A 25,581-nucleotide genomic window follows, 5' to 3' on the forward strand; every position below is an offset into this window, starting at 1 on the left:
AATGTCGGTCTTCCTGGGCGTCTGGTTTTGGGCTACGGATGGCGGCATGGGGTACGGCGGCGACAGTGGGGACGGTGTTCTCACTGGACGGCCTTACGGCGGAGCTTCTTGACGACGGGTTGGAGCAGGGCGGGGTCTACGAACAACCGCAGAGAATGTCATAGGCTGTGGCTCGCTGGTTGCTTCGGACGGCATGTAAGGTGCCAAAGCGTTTTAACCTCTTCGTGACGACGTCAGTCAGCAAAGCCACTTGAAGTTGCGGCGTCGTTGGAAAAAGCTTCTGAGGATCCTCCCTGACCACTGCCCGGATGGTCTCGCGCAGTGTGTCGGAGCTTGTAGCCCCGGCACCGATCATCTCGGAAACCAGCGCATTGACCGGGCGATCGTACTGCCTCGTTCGAACTTCCAGCGTCTTCTCCATCGCGGCCGCCTCAGACGCGAATTCGGCCACCGTCTTAGGAGGGTTGCGGACAAGGCAAGCAATAAGCTCCTGCTTTACCTCTCGCCCCAAAAACCTTAGTGTATTTTCTTCTGTCATCTCCGGATCCGCACGTCGAAACAACGTCTTCATCTCCCCAACAAAGATCACTACCCCTTCGTTGGGGTGTTGCGGGCGTGTTTCTAGCAACAGTGCAGGTCGTTCCTTTCGCACCACGGTCGTAAAGGTCTTTAGGAACTCTCTTTTGAATTGCGTCCAGTTGGTCAAGGCGCTCTCGTGGTTCTCGAACCAAGTTCGAGCTGCATCCTTCAAGTAAAAGAAAACATACCGTAAGGTTTCTTCCTCGTCCCACCTGTTCAGGGCTGGGCAGAGATACTTCAAAATGTATTCTGGAATACAGATATCGCGATACATGCGCTGCGCGCCTAAAATACAGATACTAAGATACACGTAAATTAGACTTAATGGGATATTTCTGAGATACTTGCGCAATTTGCACAAAAAAGTATTCTGGAATACAGATACAAGATAAGGATACAGATACTGAAATACTTGTTTTATTTAGGCGACGTAAGGTTCTAAAAGACATTTACAATACTAACACAAGTACAAACTATGTATACATACATGACAGGGTATAACTGAAGTGCAGGTACTTGCAAGCAGTTGTGAACAAATCAAAGAAAAGAACAGCAACTAAGAGTAAATGCAAAAAATGCATAGTAAATGCAAAATTATTAATCGGTTGCTCCTCCCGGATGTTTCCTCTGGTAAATAAATGAAAAACGAGAAAAACCGAATGTATACCGCTTACAAATATTAGCGAGTGAAACGCACAACACCGAAAATAGAAATGTACGAGCCCGTTCAAAGCAAACGTGCCCGCTTACAATCAGATGTATCTTGAAGTTTCACGTCGACGTCCTCGAACCCGAAAGTAGTTTTCCGCAAAGCTTGCATTCCGCTTTGAGAGTTGTACCAGTTGACTCGTTTTCCAAGGGTTCAAAGAACGTGCCATCCATGATAGACCGTGCTTCACGGCCTTCACCGGCCGCCATCGTTCGCCACCGACGAAAGCACCGGTCAACACGCCAGTAATCCTGGTTTTCCACAGCCGGCCCTTAAATAAACCATGTCGCCCGATCCGCCCTAGTGCGTAATCACCAAATTAAGTGTCGACGAAATCTTTTGTACATCTACCACGCCGCTTCCTGGAAGTTCACGCCCATTCCGCAGTTCAACGGAACGAAGCATGCGCGTTAGAGGGATCGGGCGCGGGGCGACGTGTGGCTACCGCTATCGCGCGAAACGCCGCACTCACTGACACCACAATAAGCGGCGACGAAGCTCTTTGTAAGTACGCCCTCCCAATTTTTAATATAAAGGGAGCATCGACCATTTGGTTAATCAGAGCTACAACCAACACATGTGCCTTGGGGTTGAAATTATCTACCCGGTTGCGTAATCGCCGCGGCGTCCGAATTGTTTAGGCTAACACTGCCGCCCACAGAAGGAAGCCAGGCGGTGTGGCGCCAACCTAAAAAAAAGCCGACTTCTTATGAGACAAGAAAAGGAATGTAACGAGATACTTTTCGGCGCCGGAGTATCGCGATAAATTCGATACACCGTAAACGTATTTCACTACCGAGATACAAATACATTTTCCAAATGTATTTCGATACTGAAATACAGTTACTCAAAAGTATCTTTGAGATACTATCGGAATATTCTAGTATCGCGATACTGCCCAGCCCTGCACCTGTTGAAGATCCGGACGCGCTCTAGCTTCTCCAACCATTCCTCCGGGCCTTCAGCGGGGGCTCCTCGGAATGATGGCGGTTCCCGGGGCTGCTGCAGCACGAGTGGCGACGTTGTTTCTTGCACTATGGTCGTGGTTGCAGCGGTCGTTGTCTTGGGTCTTTCTGGCAGGAGGCCGAACTCGGGCGGCAAACCTTGCAGTCGGCGGTTGGCTGGTCTGGCGGCTTCCAGAGGTCGTAGGGAGCATAAAGGGTGGGTACCCAACACCTCCACCAGATGTCACGAACCAAAGACGACGCTGTTGTCTTCAAGGAAAAAAAGTTTATTGGAGCGAACTTGTGCTACCCTAATAACTTAAAGAATACACAGGCGGCGAAGCAGCAGTCAGCAAAGTGACGCGCAAAAGCGAGCGTCGGCGATTCGGAATCCCGCGGCGTCTGCTCTGCAGGCTTTTATCTTTCGGCGCGACTGTTTCTCGAACCGTCGATTTACATCTAGAACATTGTAGATCAAAGAAGATCATTCGAGGCTAGTGACGTTAGGGCTAACCGCTCTCCGCATCAGAATGAGATAACCCGTGCGGCATAAAAATAAAGAATGCAACACGCGCTTCCCTTGGGTCACAGATAACACAGCCGGGCGCGGCCGGACCGTAAAACCAAAACTTTTTTTTTTGGTTTTCAAAATTTTATTCGACCAGTTATCTTCATTACATTATAACAATTACATTTGGAACTTTCGCGAAATCTGCATTATTGTGGAAATTCAGGGCATTACACAGTTCACCATTTTCCGTAATTATCTTACATTTTTCTTATTTCTCTAGATCTTCCAAATCGAGTTGGGCCAATTATCTCCATTTCCGCTATTACAATGATTCCAGGTTTAACTTTTGCGAAATCTGCATTATTGTGGAAATGCCATACGTTATACGGTTTGCCATTTTGCGAATTTTAAATATTTTTCTTCTTTCTTAGTTTTTTAAAGTTTCGTTCGACCAATTATCGCCAGTTACGCTATTATGACGATTACAATTAGAACTTTCACGAAATATGCATTATTGGTGAAATGCAGGGCATTACATGGTTCGCCATTTTCCGTAATTATTGTATATTTTTCTTCTTCTTAGTTTTTCAAAATTTTGTTTGACCAATTCTCCCCACCTACGCTATTATACCGATTGCAGCTGGAACTTTCTCGAAATCTGCATTATTTTGGAAATGCAGGGCGTTCCACTTTTCGCCATTTTCACTCATATTTTTATATTTTTCGTATTTCTCAGTTTTTCAAAATTTCATGCGATCAGTTAATTAAATTTGTGCCATTATAGCGATTACATGTGGAACTTCCGCGATATCTGCGTTTTTGTGTAAATGCAGGGCGTTACACAGTCCTGGCTAGGAGGGGGGGTACTCGGCAAAGAACGTGCTACGCATTAAAAACAAAACGAATCTCCAGCGTTCGCCGTAATCGTGGCAACACTTGGTCGTAACGGGAAAGACAGTCATAGCGTACGGCGGTCCAAGGTGGTGTCCAACGATTATCACTTCCAGAAAAAATGAAAGAAGCTCCCGCTTATAGCAACAATGATGTAGTAAAGGTCGTTGCGGCAGCGAAGAAGCGAATCGGCTGCAATCGTGTACTTAAACTTTCGTGGTGGTCGCCAAGGCTGCGTACAGCTCCGCTACATTCAAGTATTACGCGTTAGTGTGAGCTTTCTTCTTATCATGTACCGGAGGGCTTTCTCGGGGAAAGTTCAAGTGCCATTTTTCTTTTGAAGAGTCCCGTTGTTTATTTCACATGGGCCGTCCCTCTTGTCTTTCTCCGGATGAGTGCATCGTGGTACGCAGCATAGTGAGGCTGTGTATACCGTGCCTGTGAGACCGGACGAAAAAAACCAGAAAAGCCAAAAGGGGGGGGGGGGGGTGAGGTAGCACGCCAATTACTGTACGGACCTTAACTTCTCACGGGCCAATGGTCCCAATAATTGGTAGTTTTGCAACAATGAAATTCCCAGAGACATGCTGTTGCTCAAACCCCGCTACAGGACGAAGGCAAGTGAGGAGAAAGAACGAAGCCAGTGCACGGGGTCATCTGCCGAGAGCGGCACCGACTGACGGCGCTAAACACAGAGCTGAGCAAACACATCTCGCTGTCTTCCCATAGTCTATCGATCTCCGCGGTTTCCGAGGGGGCGTAAGTGCATCAAAGCGGAGACAGGCCATGGCATGGATTGTTCTGTCACCAAGCAAAGTAAAAAGGAGACGGACAGCGTTTAGGCCAGGCAATATTTGGGGAAATTCCTACCTTGCACTCTGGTATGTCTACGGGTCTGTTGTTGTCACCAAACATTTTTCTTTGTCCACCATAAACGCCACTACGGAACACGTGGATTAACGTAAGTTAGTGCGAACAAATGGAGTGCTCTGGCCCTGCCGTTTAAAAAACAAGCTTCGATGGCAGAACTATGAAGTCGTGGTAAATAGGATATGTTCGCCGGCTTAGCATAGCTCGCAATCGGACCCAGAAATCCTGCTCACGCGCCTCCGCGGAGAGCACCGCCTCTGTCGGGCCGTGGCGGCGCGACGCTCCGTAACTGAAGGGAGCGAAGAATGAAAAATCAATAGCTCCTCACCCAAACCAGTGAGCGCATTGCTCTCCCGGTTATATGCAGAACAGCTTTCTCTTCCCATTCCTGTATATTTTCATTTATCTAACTCGAACGATGCATGTTACCCGGGCATATAACTTTTTGTCAATGGCGTCTATGGGCATTTTCTGAAAAATGGACCACTTGGATCTCTTAAATCGAGCATTGTGTCGCTGCAAGTTCAGATATCCAATTGCTCTCAGGAATTCCAGTACTATGGTAGTTTAACTTCAAGACGCCATTAAATTCATCATGATTGGTTCCCAGAAAAATGTTACTGGGCACTTTTTGCCTGGACTCTGATGCCAGGTTAAAGAATGGGGACGTGTGGTGCCCTCTCTCGCAGTGGCCGGCATCCTCTACAGACCCATTAAATTGAAAGGTGATTTGTAAAAAGCACCATGGTTTGCTATTGAGTATGGTGGTAAACTGAGTCTAGCGTTACTTCTTTACAGAAGTGAGACTTCCCATACGCACTGTTTTTCTGAAGATCAATGCTCTCGAGGTGTGGTTTACCAGAATATTGCATTGCTTCATGCCCGAGGGTAAGCTGCTATACACACGTGATTTCAAGCTACATCCACGTCCAACAATTGTATTTGGTTGTAAAAAAAAAACTGGGGCATACTGTTTTGGTTGAAAAACCAAGCCCCCATGACTCACACAACAAAAATTACATAAATTAAGGTCTCCTCTCCCCTCAACTCAAACATGCCTTGTTTTAGTGCTATAATATGTATAAAGTTAAGTTTGTGCCGCCATTATAACACAACGCAGGGTGGTTCTTCAGAGTTTTTTTTATTTTACACAAATTTGTTGAAGTGGAGCCGGAAATGCCATGGCCGCGTGGTGATTGGAAAACGTGATCAAATTTGCCCGTTTACCACGTGACTTCGAAGTACGCGACAAGAAGCTGATATTTTTCTTGCTTATTGAACCCTCCCCCCCCCCCCCCCCCCCGCGAACATGAGCGAATCTAGAGCCGAAACCACCAAAAATCAACCATGGAAATCTGCAACAAATAACTAAATCAATTGGCTTCATGAGAAGCAGTATCGGCTGAAGCATGTACGAAACAAAAACGATATGCTGAAATTCTAAAGATAAACTTTCGAATATAAAAACGCGTATCACCTGAAAGAGATATAAAACAAAAAGCAAGCGCTTAAACTATTATGAAGGTAAACTTTGGCAACATGCCACTAATAGAATAAATTCAATCATGGCAGTAATTAGTTGTCCACAGCATACGATCTGTGAAAATCTAAATATACAAGTAGTTTGAAACAGGTAAGCGCCAAAATTTGTTCACCGAAACGTTTGTGCGTGAAAATGTCCCTGCACCGAAATTCGCCACGCGAAGCATGCCACCCCGAGAGGTCCTGACTTAGTCGCGCACGGAACGCCAGACGAAACTACATATACGGCCCCCGGCTCTCAAGCGCGTGGTGTGTTTTAGAGCACTGCACGGGCCCGCGGGCCGGGCCGGGCCGCCTGAAGTAGATTATCGGCGGGCCCGGGCCGGGCCCGGGCTCAATGCCTCGGGCCCGGGCCGTGCTCGGGCTTGAATTCACAGGCCGGGCCCCTAATAGTTCCGACGTGAATTGTAGAAACGAACATTGACATGAATATTCTTAGTTTATTTTTGCGCGCTTCTTGATGTTAGTTGTACGAAATGTTTTAAAAACGTGTTTTGCTAGGTCTGGTAGTCACTATACTGTAATTTTCATGGCATTTTATGTACTGCATCAAGAATTTATTTTTAGGTGTATAACATACCAAAGACACAATTGCAATGATTGCCCTAGCCGGGAACGAATTAATTCAGTCAACCTGGAGCTGTGTACTTGTGTCTATGTACATGTGCCTTTTATATGTCGCACCAATGGGAATGCGGCTGCCGTGGCCGGGAATCAAACTCACGTGCTAGAGAAATACTACCACTTAGCAACCACTGCAGGTAAAATATTTCAACGTAGGTACTCAACTTGTGGCCCAGACGACCACGTGAAGTTGCTAAGAGTCTGGTCATCAAAGGTGGTGGAGTCTCTATTGTAAATATACGAGCTATTATTACGCCGATGTGGCGTGAACTGCAGACGATGTAAGCTGAACTACGTGCACTCTTTGAACACTTATTTTTGCGTTTCATTTCATGTCGTGCTTGTAGACTAGATGCTCCGTCTAATTTCCCGCTACGAAGACACTGAAAAAATATAATATAATATAATTTTCTTAAGCGCCTAAAACTGGGCCGGGTCACACACACGGGGGCCTTCCTTAGGCTCAAAATTAAATGACCGGGCCCGGCCAGGCCTGGGCTTGAGACAACGTGACCGGGCCGGGTCCGGGCCAGGCTCACTTAAAAATGCCCGGGCCCGGGCCGGGTCCGGGCTAGGTGTTACGGGCCTGGGTCGGGCTCGGGCTTCACAAAGCGGGCTCAGGCCTCAAAATCAGGCCCGTGCAGTGCTCGCTGCGCGGCGGACTCGGGAAACCGAACTTTGTCCGGCCGCGTGAGCGGCGAAACAGCGGGAGAGGCGGGCAAGCAGTCGCCATCCAAGCCCCAACGAAGAAGCCCCATTTCTATAACGTTGCCTTCCTTACAGTAAATAAGTTGTTTAGCTCATCAAAAGTGCATATGTTTGTGTTTCACCTTAACGCCATCGTCACGGACAACATTCTGGTGCCGAAACCTGGGACCCATCGTGGCGTGTACTTTACATCAACGACACCACGCCCTAACGTCTCGACAACGACCGTGTGATGTGCTTCGGGTGAGCTGATCAAGGAACTGCGGTGCTCTTTTGTGAAGATGGAATGCGGGCGCAAGAAACGCACTGTTCTCTGGTCCCAGGCCACACGCCTCATCAACGAATGTCAGCAAGGCCTGCAAGGTAGCCTCGCACAGAACGAGGCGAGAGTGCTACATGCACGCTTGACATCTATTGAAAAGGAGCTCGACATTTTCAACAAGGAGATCGAGCTTCTCATTTCCGAGGACGACCTGGAGGAATACAGCCAAGTATTGGAATACAAGTACCGCATCGTCTAATGCCTGGCACGGCTGGAGCAGTAAAATAACGGCGACCGAAGTCAAGACTCTCCAGATCAAGCAACGAGAACTGAAGTAACAGGACCAATGAACGGTGACGAATTTCAACCAACGACGTCACAACAGATTAACGCAAAATTACCCAGAATCGAGCTGTGCAAGTTCAGCGGACGGCGGCATGAGTGGCAGTCCTTCTGGGAGATGTTCGAGCAGATGGTGGACAAAAACGAACATCTCTCCACACTGGACAAGTTCCACTACCTGAAAGCATCCCTGACAGGTGACGCAGCTGCCGTGCTGACCGGTCTGCCAGCCACGTCCCGTCGCTACACTGACGCGACGAAGCTTCTGAAACAACGTTTCGGCAACGAAAAGCTCCTAATTCAGGAGCACATGAAGAAGCTCATCGACATACAGCCTGTGCGCGCCTCGGACGATGTGCGTTGACTTCGTCGTCTGTACGACACTGTGTCAGCGCATATTAGGCAACTGAAGACCCTCGGCCGAAAACTCGACACCTTCGCCTGTATGTTGCTTCCCGTCTTGCGGAGAGCGATTCCGAGAGACATTTTGCTGGACTTCAGCCGCAAGGGCGTAGTGGAAACGGGCAGCCCTGCCTCCGAACCACAGCCATACCCAGACGGTTCATCGCCAACGGCGGGTGGAGAACAGAAAGGTACCGTTTGCACGTTTTCAAGGCTCTTATCATTCGTGCGAGTTGAAGTAGAAAGCCGCGAAAACCTTGCTGCACTGCAATGCATGGACGTGAAACCACCTACGAGGCACAACACCAAAGGAGGCTCCAAATCGCATGCAAAAGACCAACAAGAGCATGCTCCATCAGCTGCAATGCTACACCAAAATGCAACTCAAGAATGGTGTGTCTTCTATAAAACTAACGGCCATACGACGCACCACTGCGGAGGAACAAAAACAATAAAAGAAAAGAAAAGCTTTTGCAGTCCGAAGGAAGGTGCTTCAGGTGCACGAAGAAAGGTCATCAGGCCCGCGCATGCCGGGCAAACGTTCGCTGTACCAAGTGTGAGAAGAGACACGCTAGCACTATGTGCGATCCGACGTACGCAAGGGCGAATGCAAGGGAAACGAGCAACCCCGTCGAAAACGCGGACGTGACTCTTGAGGCTGCCGTCACAGAAAAACACCATTGCACAAAACTGTTCATGAATAAAAGCATCCTTTATGCATAACTCAAGGGCGACGAGCTGATGGTTCGTGGATCGCCCGGCCCTGAGAAGAGCGTTGTACTCAAGAAAGTACACGAGCCTCCTGTTTATTATCTTCTCGAAGAGGTTGCACAGGCCGTTTGCCAAAGCGATAAGCCGATAACTGGCAGGAGAGGAAGGGTCCTTCCCTTCCTTCAGGAAAGCCACTGCTATGGCCTCCATCCAAGGGAGTGGCATGTGCCCCGAAAGCAATATTTTATTGTATAGATGAGGAAGTGTTTCAAGGGTGTCAGAGTGCACGTGTTGTATCATGGTGTATGAAATTTTGTCGCCACCTGGAGCTGAAGGCTTGCATATCGTGAGAGCAGCCTTCTGCTCATGTATTAAAAAAGGAGAATTGTAGGAAGTGTGCAATTTGTTGCTATCATGCACGGACTTTTCGCAAAACATTTTGTGTTTCTTGAAAGTGTTCGTGTAGTGTGCTGCACTGGACAACTGTTGGGAGTGTTGTGCGAGTGCGTTAGCCTGGCCTTCCAGTGTTTCCCGTGTTGTACTAACCAGGGACAGGCTGTGTGTCTATAATGCCCATTGAGTTTCCGTATTCTTGTCCATACCTTGTGTGAGTCCGTGTATGAGTTCGTGGATGTGAGGAAGGCGCGCCAACGCTCTTGTTTTGAACCATGGCGCACACGTTTTCCAAATGCTTTTGCCCGTTTGAACAAAAGGAGGTTATCCGACGTGGGGTACCGACGAAAGATACCCCGCGCCTTGTTCTGGGCCTCTCGCGCCTGCCTACTGTCCTCATTCCACCACGGCCTCTTGCACAGGGCACCAGATGCGTGGGGAATGGACATTTTGGCGGCGTCGAGGACGTGCGCCGTGAGGAGTTGGGTGGCTCCTTCCACGTGTCTTATGGACCTGTAGTGTAGTTTAGATGTCTCTGTAAATGTATTCCAGTTGGTTCTTGCTTCATTCAACCTGTTCTGGGAAGATGGACTGCTTGGGCCTCTACCTGCATATGTTAGTGAGGTGGGGAAGTGGTCAGTACCATATGAATCCGTGCCCATACCCCATTCAAGACATGGAAAGAGAAGTACAGAACCAATAGCCAAGTCAAATGAGTATGTGTTATGTCCTAAGTTATGATATCTAGGCTGTTTTTGTTGAAAACGCATGCTCCTGTGGATACTAGAAACTTTTCTATCAGGCGACCGCGGGCATCCGTGCGAGAACAGCCCCAAAGAGAATTGTGCGCATTCAGGTCGCCTGTGAGGATGTATCGTTCGGGCAGCTGGTCAACCAGCGCCTCGTAGTAAGAGCTCAAAAGTGCAAACTCAGGACGAATGTAAATGTAGCATACCATTATCAACCTATTAAACGTTTTTGGGGAGATTGCTACAGCCCCAAGGAAAGTGTTAGAGTGATAGGGTATAATGCTAAGGATTTCCGGGCGATCACTGCCACACCGCCCGTAGAGTGTGCAGCCATCCCTATCCTTTCTCAAAACCATGTAAGTATTCAGAAATTTGTGCGACTGGAATGTAAATGTGTTTTCTGATCACACATTGCACTTGGCTGATTAACATGCAGGATCTTGCACACATCGTCAAGATAAAGAAGGTAGCTGCAGTTCCATTGAACGATATTTCCTCTTCCCATTATTATGTAGTCAGAGCGGCTGGACTGTGACTACTTATGTAAGGCCTTTCGGTGCATGGGCTCTTCGAAGGGTTTTTTACCTTCTCTTGAGGTTTGGATGAAAGAACCCGCTCTTTCCGCTGCGAAGCGGCTAGGTTGGGGCCCATATCCATCTCTTCATCCGATGTCAGGGGGCTGCCCGACCGACCGGACCCCTGGACTTGTCATGGCACCCTTTCCGGTGCCGTTCGTTTGAGCCGCGACCGCCGAGGGCGTAAGGAGCGCCCCTTTGCTAGAATTTTCGATTCTGTAGCGTGTTCGTGACCTTTGGGCTTTTTCTGAAGGAACTTCGGGCTGCTGATGACGACAGGTGAAAATATCAAGGTGGCGCGGGACAGCTTAATTTTTTCTAGGTTCGGCTGAATGTGCGATCAGCTTAGGAGCCAAACTGCGTTCACAATGGACAACTTTTATTGGATCTTAAAGAGGGCCTTGAGAACAAAACATTCCCTAACTTTCTGCATTCCATCAAACATCTCTCTCTCTCTCTCTAGAAAATTTGTTCTAAGGTTCTTGATGAGGTGGTGTGGTCAAATAAAAGGAACGATGGGTCATTTTGCCCTGCTGGATGTAGCAAAACATGCTGTAGTGTGTTGTCAACCGACATGCCTAGAAACATGGCACTGTTTGTCTGGTGGCTGTCTGTGACAATACGGATAATGAGGAACCCCACCTCTTACACAGAGTTGAGCACACTAAAAGTAAGGTTACGGAGCCGGTCATGCTTCATGTTCCCGGTAGAAAAATACCCTAAGGGGATAACTTCAGCCGTGGAAAGCCTCCGCAGGACAAACTAAAGGAGCCTGCAGGCTATTTCAGTGGCACCGCCGGTTCAAGGTTCACAGCTTATATCAAGGCCAAAAATCTGTCGACTTGGCAGCCAAAAATTACTTTTTCCTGTATTGATATTTCGTCAGTAATCAGGCTGCAGTATGGTTCTTTTAGTGACCGCAAGCTTTGTCCCTCCACTTGAAGCCGTTCCTTTATTAGGTTTGTTACTCGAGTCTCTTGCAGAAGGTCCGACAAGATTCTTAGTGTGCTTTGACACGGCAGCTTCAGCAGTTTTTTGCCCCTCACATGCTCGTATCCTTTACAAGAAGTCACCTTCCACAACACTTTGCCGCAACGTGGGTTCCTGCCTAGTCAGCACGCCTTATCACTATTGATAATCTGTTCCATGGCAAATTTGGCACACCCGTTCTCCGTCTTGTGCGGCTTCCGAAAGGGTCTTTAGTGCTTGGAGGGCTCGGTTGTCCTCAAGGTATTGAACTTTCTCTAAATTCACCACACGTTTGCTGAAGTTTTTGCAAGCGTTTGTTTAGTCTGCACTTTCATCTCAAGACTGTGTGCGTTTCTTTTCGTCGCTTCAATGCATCCAACCAGGTTAAATGTCATCTGGCATGCTTCACCTTTCAATTTAACGTGTTCTTAACCTGCAACACACTCGCCTGAAGCTATATTTTCTTGCGCCTGGTATTCGCTGGCTGCGTTTTGAGCGTAGAATTCTTCTAGACAAGGGTGTTTTGCTTCTTTCCCACCTGCTGCTAACGCATGTTCTCTTGAAATTCTCGCTTGCATGCATGCATGCTTGCATCTTACTAACTATGCATCTTATCTTACTAACTATTGCATCTTACTATGCTTGCATCTCCCGTGAAAGGCATTGCCACCATGCGATGCCTTTTAGAGCAGTGCTGGTCAAGAGCACCCTTCCATAACCTGAAGGGAGTCCTAGCAGGATGGTTTCCACTTAATTTGGTGAAAATGTTCTTTGTCTGCAGGTTTTCGATTTTTATGGCAAAGAGGAATGCCAGAAGCAAGGGACCACATCGGAGTGACCATCTCATAATGTTTAAGGAGGTATGTGAAATGTGAATATACATTTGTTTTGAGTTGATCTGGATTGTATAAGCTTTAGTGTGTAACTAAGTTTTTTTTCTTTTCAGCTGCCCACCTGTTCAAAGATAGTCACCATATTTGATATTTAATGATAATATATTCAACGTTAAAACCAAGTTTGTTTTGTGTAATATTTTTAGCACCCCAGCACACACCTCTAAGCTCTCATAAAAGGGTTGATAAGTTTTCAGAGCATTGTAGCAGGATAGCAGAAAAATGATCACGACATGAATGGACAGAGCAAAACGCAAGTCACGCAAGCTTACTTATTTGCTGCAAATCTTATTTTATAAATTTATTAACAAGAAATGAAACCAGTTTTTAATTAGCATTGCATAGCACCTTTCCTTTTCATGTCGTCATCATTTGTCTGCAATTTCGCATATCTGCCGTCATACCGTCACTCAACCTGCCAGCATCGATGCTACCATTGCCGTCAGCTACTGACGCATGCTGTCAGCTACCGTCGTACCGACGTCTACCAGCATGCCGTCATCCATCACCCTACCGGCATGCAGTCATCTGCCGTCATGCCATCATTAATGCCATTACCATAATCCACCATGTTGACGTTCGATGGATTCCATCAACTCCACATTTTCAATAGGGATGGCGGCTCTGTTAATAGCCTCCAGCCGGTCCCAGTCCCATTGCGTCATGTGCTGGAACTGTGCCTTATACTGTGCCGCTGTGCTCTGAACTGTGCCGCTTACAAGCCCGGTCAAATAACCCCCTCTCTCCGCCCGAACCCCCTTGCTCTGAGAGCACGAGCCACTTCATCAAGGTGAAGAAAAAGATATGACAGCCTTCTTGTGAAGCATTTTGGAAAAACAGTGAAGAGCCAGCTTATTTCGTTAGTCCCTTGAGGCATGCCCAAGGTAATTATCCTAGGGGAGAATTCGAAAAGAGCTGCCAATGGTTCAAGAAGACTCACCTGCCCTCCATGTATAGTTTTACTGTTCTTGAGACCCTGTTGCATTGTTTTAATGCCTTTTCCCACCAAAACTCAATCGCACCATGCTTGAAAGTCGATTTAGATAAATTTTTCATTAAAACTGCGTACACTTGAGTGTTTCAATTGAATATGAGCCAAATCCGAACTTATGACCCCAATATTCCTCAAGTTAACATAATAATTTTTAATACTTGTGGACATAAACTTCCGCTAGCTGACATGTAAAATGTATCATATAATAGTTTTGACGACGCTGCATTTAGGTCCGGTAACAAACTTCCGCTTGTTTCTCAAATTCACGTTAGGTGTATGTGGACCATTTTTTTAAAAAAAACGTCTCAAATATTTGAGCTGCCTTCAGTACATCACCGAGAAGATTATGGCGAAAAACGCTTTCTTGTTTCACGAAAACAAAGGGTTCGTTCCCTACACACAACTGTCTTCTGCGCCGCAAGGAGCCTAATGATTTTTGCTGTACACAGCCTTAAAAAGTGTCCTACTAGCAACCTTATAATTTTGTGTGTATGTGCCTAGATCGACTCTTTTGTAATACATCTGAAAAGTAAAAGGCTTTTGTCATTACTAAGGAATAAAGTCAGACCAAGCGAGTTCCTTCACCAATCGCCACGCCTCCTGTATTTTTCCCCATTTCTGCCTTTCCCGAAGAGCCAAACGAATGTATTCAAATATAATGGGCACAAGAAATTAATATTACTAACTTAGGTTTCGCAAAGGAATGAATCATGGTCTTCTCGTCACAGGTAAAAGCCGTAGGGAAAGGGTTTGGTTCTGAAATCATTTTCCGCGCTATTGCTGCCCTCACAATGGCCCATAGGGACATGTCTAGGGACCACGTGGGTCTGGTCCTTCTCTTTCGACCGAGGAAGAGACGTCGGAAAGCGGAGCTGCTGCTCTGCTCGGGGCTTTTCTGCGGAGGCCGGGAACCGCACGGGTTGGAAAAAGGAGCTGATGTTCCTCGACCCCGAGACGAGGCGAGTCCCTCATGACGGTATGGACCGAGTCGGAGGCCACGGACCGCTTAACGAGCGCGTGGAGACTTCCTCTCCCGGCCAAGCTTGGTAGTCTGTCCACTGCGTCCCAACGAAGCGCGGTTTGTCGGCATCGCCTACCTCATTGGGACCTCCCGGGGAGCCGATCACACCCTTAGCGGCGTCGATTGCGACGCCGCTGGGGGTATTGCGGCGCTGGTTCTCGTGTTCTAACTTGCTGGCTGGGTAATACGATCCATTTATAGCCGCGACCCCCATATACTGCATCTCAATGGCCGTGAATAATCTCGCAGGCCGAGTTACCGGCGTCTCCCCGGGAAGGTGACCTAGTGTCGACCGGAGCGACAGGCTTTTTATGTATGCGCCTTTACTGCACACACGCCGCCGCCTTCTAGCCAAGGCAGCGCGTGCTCCTCTGACGCAGCACGCTTCGCGCTCGCCTCACTTGCCGCAGCTGCCGTACCCGTCCGCTAACGTTGCTACGGTTTTGGACCGGCGCCGTTCATGCCACCAGGATGTCGGCCATGCCGCTGCATAGTTTTGGCGTCTACGCTCGTCTAGTATCGGCCGCTCGCCATGATTTGACGTACTTGAGCGTCCATGCTCGAACGACATCTAGGCGCCAGTATTCCCCTCAGTTCAGGCGCGAAGCCAAATGTACCGGCTACCTTTGCCTTGCGCAGTACAGGGCACTTCGTCGATACCGAGCGCTCTAGCTCGGAAGACGTTGAAGCGTATTTGTCCCACCACGTGCGAACGACATCCGCCCCACCCTAGCCAACCGCGCGTCGCATGAAAAAGCTCTGCGCTTCGTCGCAACCCTCGCTCTCCCGACGATAACGCGCACGCGTCCCATCACGGGCTAAAGGCTGCTTTCTTTTAAGTCCGGCAAGTCGGACACGACATGTCGGGTCCGACTTGTCGGTGCGACACGCGAGTCTGTGTCGGGCGGCCGTTTTCTTTTGCATTCAAGAGCAGGGCCTCGACAGCAGTGTCGGGCCAAACACGTCACTTGAATCGAATATTTGGTTGGACGACTTGGTTCGTCCGACCTTATAGTACTTTTTGTATACGGTCAAACAGCGATTGTGGTAATTTGAGAAAATTTGAGTTTATTTCCCTCAGCATGGCGTGAATGTTGATCTCGCTAGACGTAATCAGCCAGGAGCCGTAACGTTTATGTAGACGCAAGCGGATTGGAGCGCTTCCCATAAACCGCTGCATGACCGGCGATGCTGCAGCTTGGCTCGGGCAGGGTCACTCAGGCTCGGGTTATGAAGCGGCGACGGCACAAAATCTATCCTCCGCGCTTTTCCGAATGTCATGCGGCAAGACTGTTCTTTGAAACAGAACCGCTCTCCCAGCGATGTAACATGCCTCCACGTAGCAGCGCTCTATCATTACGTAGAAACAATTCTAATACGGTGCGCACGGGCTGTCTATTTGGATTGTTTGGGCAAATGTTAGCGCTTCTTTCGTCAACTGCAATGAGTGCTGGTATTTTAAATGCTGCGACACAGGTTACAAACTTTTGGTACGGGAATATCCACAGCATAGCTGTTACGTTAATATCGTGTCCGCATCTCTTAAACACATATTTACGTACTCAATTTGCCATTACGCGCCTGTGGAACTACGGCAGCCAGCGATCGTATTTAGTAATTGGCAAAAACAAGAATAGCTCTACCGACCGGCGCCGCGGTGTTTTCTTTTTTAATGGCGACGCCGGCTTTGATTTTTGTGTTCTACAACGAGATTACCTTTTCTGGACGACTTTACGAAGGCTCCCATCCAGGTCAACAGCTTTAATTAGTAAATAACATTCAGAGAAAACCCAAGTAGGCGCGCATTTTACGCTTAGCTGCATACTTACAGTACAGTTTTGTACAGTTAATTATGCTAATTCTAATACTAGAGATTTTGTTTGCAAATTAGCACAGGCTTCGAACCTGGCCTAAAATTTATTAAAACAGGTGCCCGTACACGTCTGCATATGATGGCCATATACCTGAACGCATGAAGGATTCATACAACAGAATGGAATTTTCTTAATCACTCACAGATGTAGGTCAGACCCACCACCTGCACTTAGTGGTGGTACCTGTCGTCTGGCCAAATGAATTTCAAAAAATTAATTCACTAACTGCCTCCCACCCTCCCCGCTCCTTTATTGTAGCCTGGGTTGCTGCTTGTTGGAGCGAGTAGAGCTGACACTCTTCTCGTACTTTTAATTGTCTGCATGGTCTTTTCTTTAAATTTTCTGTAATGAATTGGTTCCACTATAAATTAGCCCATTTAGATTCGGCTGTATACACGCAATCTCACCATTTTTTATAATATCCCCTCCTGGAGTCATGAATGGGCTGCGGGATTAATACCGGATTATCCAGCCTCCCTTCATAACGTCGACAAAAAGAATCCACTCACAGTTTTTTACCCTTTTTTAGGAAAACTCTTGCCCGAATCTCAGAACTGTACTTATTTAGCTATTGTATAAACTAGCAACTTGAGCTGAAGTCGCATATAAACACCAATGTTTCCTCATCTTGTCGTGAAGTCTGTTTTATAAAGTATAAACTCACCGATGCTCCAGCAAAAGGTAGACGACTTTTGTACCCTACTTTATTTGATAGAAACTTCAGTATGCCTGCATGGTCGCAGACCCCTATATAGGAAATAATATCGAGTTGCTTGAAAAGGCTCTAAGAAAGGCTGTTGACTTTATTTATTCTAAATATAATTGCACAAATTCTGTTTGTGAGATCACGTAAGCTGATGAAATTCAAATATTAGTCAAAGAGAAAGTTTTTACATCTTACATTTCTTTACTGTTCAGGTTTATAGCTATAGTCGCACGATATGGTCGCACGGGTTCTGTTTCTGAGCTCATGCAAACAGGTGTGATTCAAGCACTAGGGAAAAAAAGGGTCTTAAAAAAGGGTCTTAAGTTTTCCTGCGTATGGGAAACTTACTCGTTGTAACTTCAGAGGAATATCCACCGATAAGGGAGCTCAAACTCGCACGGGGAAGAAATCCCGTGGTATAAGTGGTGAAAGTAGGCGTAGCAATATAAAAAAAAAATTCCGCGTATCTACTCACTTCGCTGCAAATGCCGTCGAAAGACACAGTCGTCTGCTGCCTCTGCCACGTAAATGTCTCTGTTGTCTCCCCCGCCCAACGTTCATACTCCTCCCCTCCATTACGGTCCTGCAATGATAGACACGCAGGAGGTTTTCTAAAGTCGATTAAATTTTTTTGCCTTCCACTGGTCGCGCCATTTACTGGAACCTTCACTGTTGAATTCCGAACTCTGCCACTACGTTCATGCTCGGGCGGGCTCTTTTTGTGTTGTTGGGTAAACATATTTTCAATGCCCATTTTTTACTTGCTATTACATATATCAAGCACACATCTATTTGTAATTACAAAGTATTGCGAGTACCAGTTGTACATTTATGGCTTTCTTCACCTATTCCTAATGTTTTCTTTTTGGTCGACAATATTGACGAGTATAAAGTATATTTCGAAATTTAGTGGTTCGGAAAGGGTTTTGTTATACAGACTCCACGTTGAAGAATGTTTTTAACTTTTGGACCGATGTTTGAATCGGACAGACAGACAGACAGACAGACAGACAGACAGACAGACAGACAGACAGACAGACAGACAGACGGATGGATGGATGGATGGACGGACGGACGGACGGACAGACAGACAGACAGACAGACAGACAGACAGACAGACAGACAGACAGACACACAGACAGACACACAGACAGACAGACAGATAGATGGACGGACAGACGGACAGACAGACGGACGGACGGATGGACGGACGGACGCACAGACAGACAGACAGACAGCTCGACGGACGGACGGACGGATAAGAAAATAGGCAGATGGGCAGGACAAAATGTTCGCGTTTAAGTAACGTCGTCAGCGGCGTTTGCTTCGCCTCCACAACACTCTTTATGCAGTGGTGCACCCTTTACAGGAACGACGGTGATCAGTGGCTCGGCGTAGAAAACCCTCCGGCGGCGCAGAAACGGTTGCCACCATATCCTGCCACCCAGGCAGATATTGGGGTTGGGGAAGTGGCCAAAGAACACATTAAAGAAACTGCTCCTCGACAACAGATGGCACATATCTACGGAAAAGATTGACAAACGGTGCTTGAATGTTTCGCTCACATTGCTAGCAATGCGCTCGCTGGCCTGGTGAGTGCGACGGTTCATTTTCGCATTTTGTACATGCGATGCCTTTTCAAGGACAAGGCCAGCTGTAATATTTCGGTGAAGCTTATTTGGCTGCGGTTCCGAGTATTTTTATCACTGAGAACAAAAACTCCCGAGCATCGACTTCTCGTTGAAGTGCGAGGCGTTGCATTATGCAAGATATTGGAAAACGAACCTTCCGGTGTGTGCGCTACTACAGCGCGGTCTCCACCAAAGTAGCAAGTCATTTAAATATTAAATTTTACCACAAGATTACACGTCTAATTACTTGGATTTGCATCTGGAGTGGATTAGTCGTCAATAGATATCACTTTCAGAATCCGTAAAGTCATATAAGTGTGTTTGCGTGTATGTATGTGTCTTTATTTGGAATAACAGCCGGCAATGCCCGATAGATCAGATCAAATCCGAAAAAAATTATTGTTGCCACGGGTGGGACCGCTTTCAGGCCGACTTCAATGTCCTTCCGGCAACGGGAGGATTCATACAGTTGTGTGCCACGTTTTCCGCCACCTGGGCTAGTGATGCTTGGGTCAGAGGGTCGGTGGAGAGCAGCGCGGCCTCCCACTGCTCCTCGTTCGTAATTTGGAATAAAATGGTGTGTTTTTTAAGAGTTTGTAGTAGTTTTTCTTCACAAGACCAAATCACATGTTTTGGGTATGCCTATTGATGGAAGGAGGGCATTGATTCGAGTACAACCCGGGGGAGAAGAATGACATGAGGACAGTGGTGGGAAAGGTGGATGTTGGGATTTGGCACCATACTACAGCGTGGCGGCGGGAGAGGGAGGGGTCGGGTGGTGGGAAGCGAGCTCAGGACAGTTGGTAGTGATCGAGTACCTATAGGTAGGTCCAAGGCAGTCCCTATGGAAGAACCGTTCAGGAGATTCCGCAGCGTCAATGAAATGGGCTCATACTTTTCACTTTAATTCTGTCACCTCTATGTCATGTGCTAAAAAGCTTTCCTGGCCATGTACCTTCACGGAGTGGAACGCGTCTCATGTTTTTCTATATTAGTTATAGCAGAGTCTTTCAATGATTTACTGGTCACGAAACGTCGGCGCTCGTTTCATATAGGGACCGCGGGTGCCACTACTGGCACCTCCGCCCGCCGCACGAAGGGCATCCAGCACCCGCGCGTGCAACACATTTGCCAACTCTTGGCGTGCAAACGCTCGTTGCTTTTGGTCTTTGTGCACTGATTAAGTGTGTTTTTCTTTTCGTAGTAGTTAGCAATGAATCGTCCGATCATTGTGTATACCACCTGCCATCAATGGGGTTTTAATTTTCCAAATAAATTGCCGTAGAGTTCCGCCGCGAACGGCAACTGCTTCTGCGTCCTCGGGAACACGCGCTGCGCCGTCGTGTTTATGTTTTTAAATCTCTATTGCTTCTTTTCTTAAAGCAAAAGTTGTAACCGCTATACATACGGTAGCTCCGTAGTCACAGACTGCTGCGGGCCTATTTATAATACAATAAGGAAACTGAAAGGAACCAAGAACGCGTCACTCAGACTACACTGTTAATGAATCCGTTGATTGCTCTGGAATGCGCAAAACGCTCAAAGAGATAGTCGAATAACATTTTCGTTTGGATGAGTTGGTACATACTTGAGTACATTTTAAAATAACGCAAAGGATCAAAACACGAAGAGATATATGTTGCCATGCTACCACGCTTTTCAATCTTTGAAAAAAAAAGAAGCGCAAACAATAGAATAAAACTGATTTTATCAAACGCTACAAAAAATATCAATATTACGAAGGGAGACAAACGAGTGTGGTCCATCGTACAATTTTTTTTTGCTCTGTTATGTGCAGCACACAGATGAAACAGAATATTGTTACGTAGCCAAGAACGACGCAACATTCTACTGAACGAAGGTAAATAAAGCGACCTGCTGTTCTACAAAAGACTAGAATGCAACGCAAACGTAGAGGAAGCAGTCCGCAGCATGACGTGCACAGATGAACGTCGATAAAGTGAGTTGCGCGGCGTTTGGTACGCGTGCATGATTCTCGGAACGTTATCAATTTCAGATCCATGAAAATAGGATCGAGAACATTGTCGAAGAAACAGAAAGTCAATATAGTGACAAGGTGACACCTTTTTCATATCAAACAATATTGCCCGACGCGACGTACGACAAAAAGAGCGAACGCCCCGGGCGCTTTGGTTGAAACTCCAGCTATTTGAAATGTATATATGCGTTCTCTTATAACTTGCTTTCTTGCTTGCTGATAAGTACTTCTTGTGACTGCGTTTTTGTACACCCCCCCCCCCCCCCCACTGTAATGCCGCAAGGCGCTGTGTGTACTAAATAAATAAAATAAATAATAAATAAATAAATAATAAAACCGGAAGCGGCCACGCACGGTTACAAAACCAACAAAACGAATCCTAAGCGATAGTTCGTGGAAATATGGAAAGTAAAAGCACAAGGGCATCACAAAGCTTTTTTTAACACGCGAGCCTGAGCGCAAGGTAATACAAGTTTGCAAACCGGTAATGAAGCACATATATTACCTGACTGATCTGACAAAAATCCGGCTATAAGTTAGCCTTGTACAATTATAGGTCCACGAGGCTCTCAAAAGAATACATTGCTTTTTTCCTTCTCGAACCCACTGCATTCTCACACACTCTCCCATACTTACAATAGAAGCTGAAATCTGCCGTTTCTTACCTTGGAATGGCGCGCTTCAATTTCTCACGCAGCTCCCCGCCGCTCGGTAAACAGAGCAAATAAACCTTTTCTGTTGTAGCATTGTACACGGAACGACATCCCGGGACACAACATGTGTTTGGCATCGTGGTTGCTCTACTTAAATCCCATCACAATAGCGCGAGATGCACGTTACATTTAATTTCCCGCACAAAACAAACACAACTCGCCGCGTCTCCGTCGTTCGAGCCAGCGCAACGCCGCCCGAGGAGTGACCTCAGTCAGATGGCGCCGCCACCGCGCGGCGGCCAAGCGCAGCATATGAAGCTCTCAAATTGAGTACGGAGCAGTTTCGTGACCAGTAAAGCGTTGAAGGACTCTGGTTATAGTAACACTTGTCAATGGGAACACTTAATTATGTTTGGTGACCTCTTTAGAAATGCCGCAATATCTTGGTGCCTACTATTATTGCTGCTCTCGCTGCACTGCTTGACCTTGTGGAAGTTTCGCCTTGCAATGCGATGCGGTCATTTTGTGGGCCTAAATATTATTATTCCATTGTAGCAAAAAAATCCACCTAATCTTTATAGCTTGTTCCAAACTACCACGTCTCACGCAGCCTAAGGGGCGGAAAATCGCCCGAACGGTCGACGGTGCTTGCAGTTAAAAAATTGGGGATGTTCACGTTAACGCGTAAGACTTGAAGGTAGCTAAGCTGTACGCAATCTTCACGACCATCGCGAAGGTTTAAGTCCCCGATTGCAGCCGATTTGCTTATTCTTCGCTGCCAGAACGACCTTTACTGTATAATTGTTGCTATAAGTGTGAGCTTCGTTCATTTTTTTGGCAGTGATAATCATTGGACAACACCTTGGAGGGGCGTACGCTGTGAAGTTTTTTTTTTTGTCCCGAGAAAGTGTTTCCACGATTACGGCGAACGCTGCAGTCTTTTCTATTCTGATCTGGAGTCGTTCTGGAGTCTTTCGCGTTCCGGCGAGCGCTGGAGTTTTTGTCCTTTTGGTCAATCTTGGCCAACGTGACTTAGTGGGCAGGCTTGGCTTGTAAATGTGCGCCGAGGATGTTGGGTGGTCTCTGCGAGGCACGCCCTCACGAGCGATCGACATTTCATTATTTTTTTGAACTGCTGGGCGGTAGCCTTAATGTTGGCCAATCTCCTTGAGTGAGTGTGCTTGGCTTGACAAACATGAGCCGGGGACGCTGGGTGGTCATCGCGAGACACGCACACACGAGTGCTCGGCGTTTTGTTGGTTTAGTTAACTGCCCGGTGGTCGCCGTGAAGCCTGTGCTCATGCGCGCGTTCGGCGAATTCTTGGTATTTTTAACTGGGGACATGAAAAATTACGATTTTCTGGATAGCTTCGCTGTTAAAATTTCGCCGGGTGTAAGATGTTTTCGAACCCGCCTTAATCTTGCGCTGCCGAGCACGAGGTCGCGGGTTCCATTCCCTACCACGGCTGCCGCTTTTATGATGGAGGCGAAAAGTAAAAATGCCCTTGTGTACGATATTTCGGAGCACGTTAGATCCCCAGTTGGCTAAAATTATTCCGCAGCTCTCCTTGTCCCCTGCGTTGCGTCGGCGCGTTAAACCTTACAATCAATCAATCAATCAATCAATCAATCAATCAATCAATCAATCAATCAATCAATCAATCAATCAATCAATCAATCAATCAATCAATCAATCAATCAATCAATCAATCAATCAATCAATCAATCGAGCAATCAATCAATCAATCAATCGATCAATCAATCAATCAATCAATCAATCAATCAATCAATCAATCAATCAATCAATCAATCAATCAATCAATCAATCAATCAATCAATCAATCAACCCGCCTTAATCACAGAAATATTACTCTTGAACACAGCCGCCAGAGCTGGTGGCGCGACAAAAGGTGATAATAAAACAGGATACTTGTCTACAAACCAACATCCGCGATTTTAGGCCTCTTGCTTTTCCCTATTAGTGGGAACATCTTAAAAAAGTATTGCACAAATTCTTGATCAAGGCGTGTGGGGCCAACGCATGGTACCAGAACTGCTAACTTCTATTCGAACAACACCGCCGCGGCCGATCCACGTGGCTCAGGCGCTGTGCTACTGATTACAAGGACGCGGTGGAATCTGTGACGTAGCAGTTACTTTACTGATTATACCGAAAGAACGAAGACTGCCGCGTGCCGATATTTCGGCGGACATTTCCCAGATGCATGACAAAATGAATCCGTCGCTCTCTGTGTTTGCCACGCGGCGTAAAGCTGCAAGAGGAGTTTTACCAGGGGCTGCAGGGATACGAATAAATGAAACGACATATTTTCCATTTGTTTTAGGTGTCGCTTTTATAACATGTATTGAAGACAATATTAGGGGGCTGGTAAGGCCAGAGGGAACCAACCGAGCCCTTGGAGCCACAGAGTGCTCCATTGTGTGGTGTCATTAAAATGCTGTGTTCTCGCATCGTAACGCTGCGGCGCCTGGCAAACCTGAGGACTGCTCTTCGACCTTGATAACCCGCGCTCGCCCGTAACCAACAGCAGCGTGGGCGTAATGTGAAGCAAGCATGGGACGCAGTGTAGAACATGCGGAAGAGTAACAAACATCAGACATTTTTGTCTCGCCTAGAACTAACTTCGTTAACTGTCAATTTTGGGAAGCAAAAGTAAATGATTGATTGTGGGGGTTTAACGCGCCGACGCAACGCAGGCGATGAGGCGCGCCGTAGTGGAGGGCTCCGGAATAATTTTGACCACCTGGGGATTTGTAACGTGCGCCGAAATCTCGTACACACGGGCATTTTTGCTTTTCGCCTCCATCAGAAAAGCGGCCGCCGCGGCCGGGAATCGAACCCGCGACCTCGTGCTCAGCAGCGCAACGCCTTAGCCACTGAGCCACCGCGGCGGGTGAAAGCAAAAGTAAAACGAAACATTTACCGTACTGTCAAACATATTTCTGCCAGGGTTACCACAAACGATACCCGCAACGTACTATTTTTATTATCCAGTTTGGTGAATGTTAAATGTATGAACTTACACTGTTTTTAAAAATTATAAAATATTTGTTTCCGGCAAAGTACTTTGTGAGTCCAGATATGTTGGGTTTCCTTTATTGGGGTGAAATATCTTCCCATTTACCAGTTGTATACTTTGAGGAAGAACAAAGAAAAAAGTTGTGCGTTGCAGGGTTTAACTGAAACCGAGAGGCCAGGGGCCGGATTCAATACCACGGCGATCGTGATGTTTAAATGACGCAACGTTCCCGCGAGAAATGCATGTTTTTCCTCGTCTGGGAGGTACTGTGGGTCGGCAAAGAACAACAGATTTTGATTAGTTCGCCAACAAACAATGCGCGAAACGACACGCTAAATGAAACGACCTGTGTTCACCGTCAAGTGAGAGGCGGAGGGGCGGTTGGCCTCTCTTAACCAGTCGGGATTACCTTCTGTGAACGCAGCGTTCAGAACAGGTTGTTCTAATATCTAAGGAATAGCTACGGACTCTACACTTCCTGCGCGGCAATCGGGTAGAAGTTGTGCTCGCTGTTTGGAGAGAGAGAGAGAGAGAGAGAGAGAGAGAGAGAGAGAGAGAGAGAGAGAGAGAGAGAGAGAGAGAGAGAGAGAGAGAGAGAGAGAGAGAGAGAGAGAGAGAGAGAGGCTCTTTATTAGAAAACAGTGTTTAGCCGGCTGTTTGGACATTTTGGCAGAACGTATTTATTGCGATGAACAGTTGTATTAAAACTTCGATTAAAGTTGCACTTTTATTTAGGGTGGAAGCGCGTCATTTTCTTGTGGGAACTAGGGAATCTTAGGTCCAGCTGCGGTATGAAGGGGACGGAAGGTGAAGTGGGGGATAGAGAGGAGGAAATTATGTTCTGGTGGCTCTCAAGACGTTGCGATGACCGCTCCAGTAAACGGAGCGGGTCCGACCGAGGCTGAGACAGAGCCGAGCGGGCTGGCCATTCGCTCCCAACCGTTAACGGGGGAATAAGCCCACTTTTTCGTGGAGGGCACGGAACCCT

This window comes from Haemaphysalis longicornis, unplaced genomic scaffold, assembly GCF_048455015.1.
Source record: "Haemaphysalis longicornis isolate Haplotype H1 unplaced genomic scaffold, Haemaphysalis longicornis Haplotype H1 scaffold_2, whole genome shotgun sequence".
In the NCBI taxonomy this organism is placed as follows: domain Eukaryota; kingdom Metazoa; phylum Arthropoda; class Arachnida; order Ixodida; family Ixodidae; genus Haemaphysalis; species Haemaphysalis longicornis.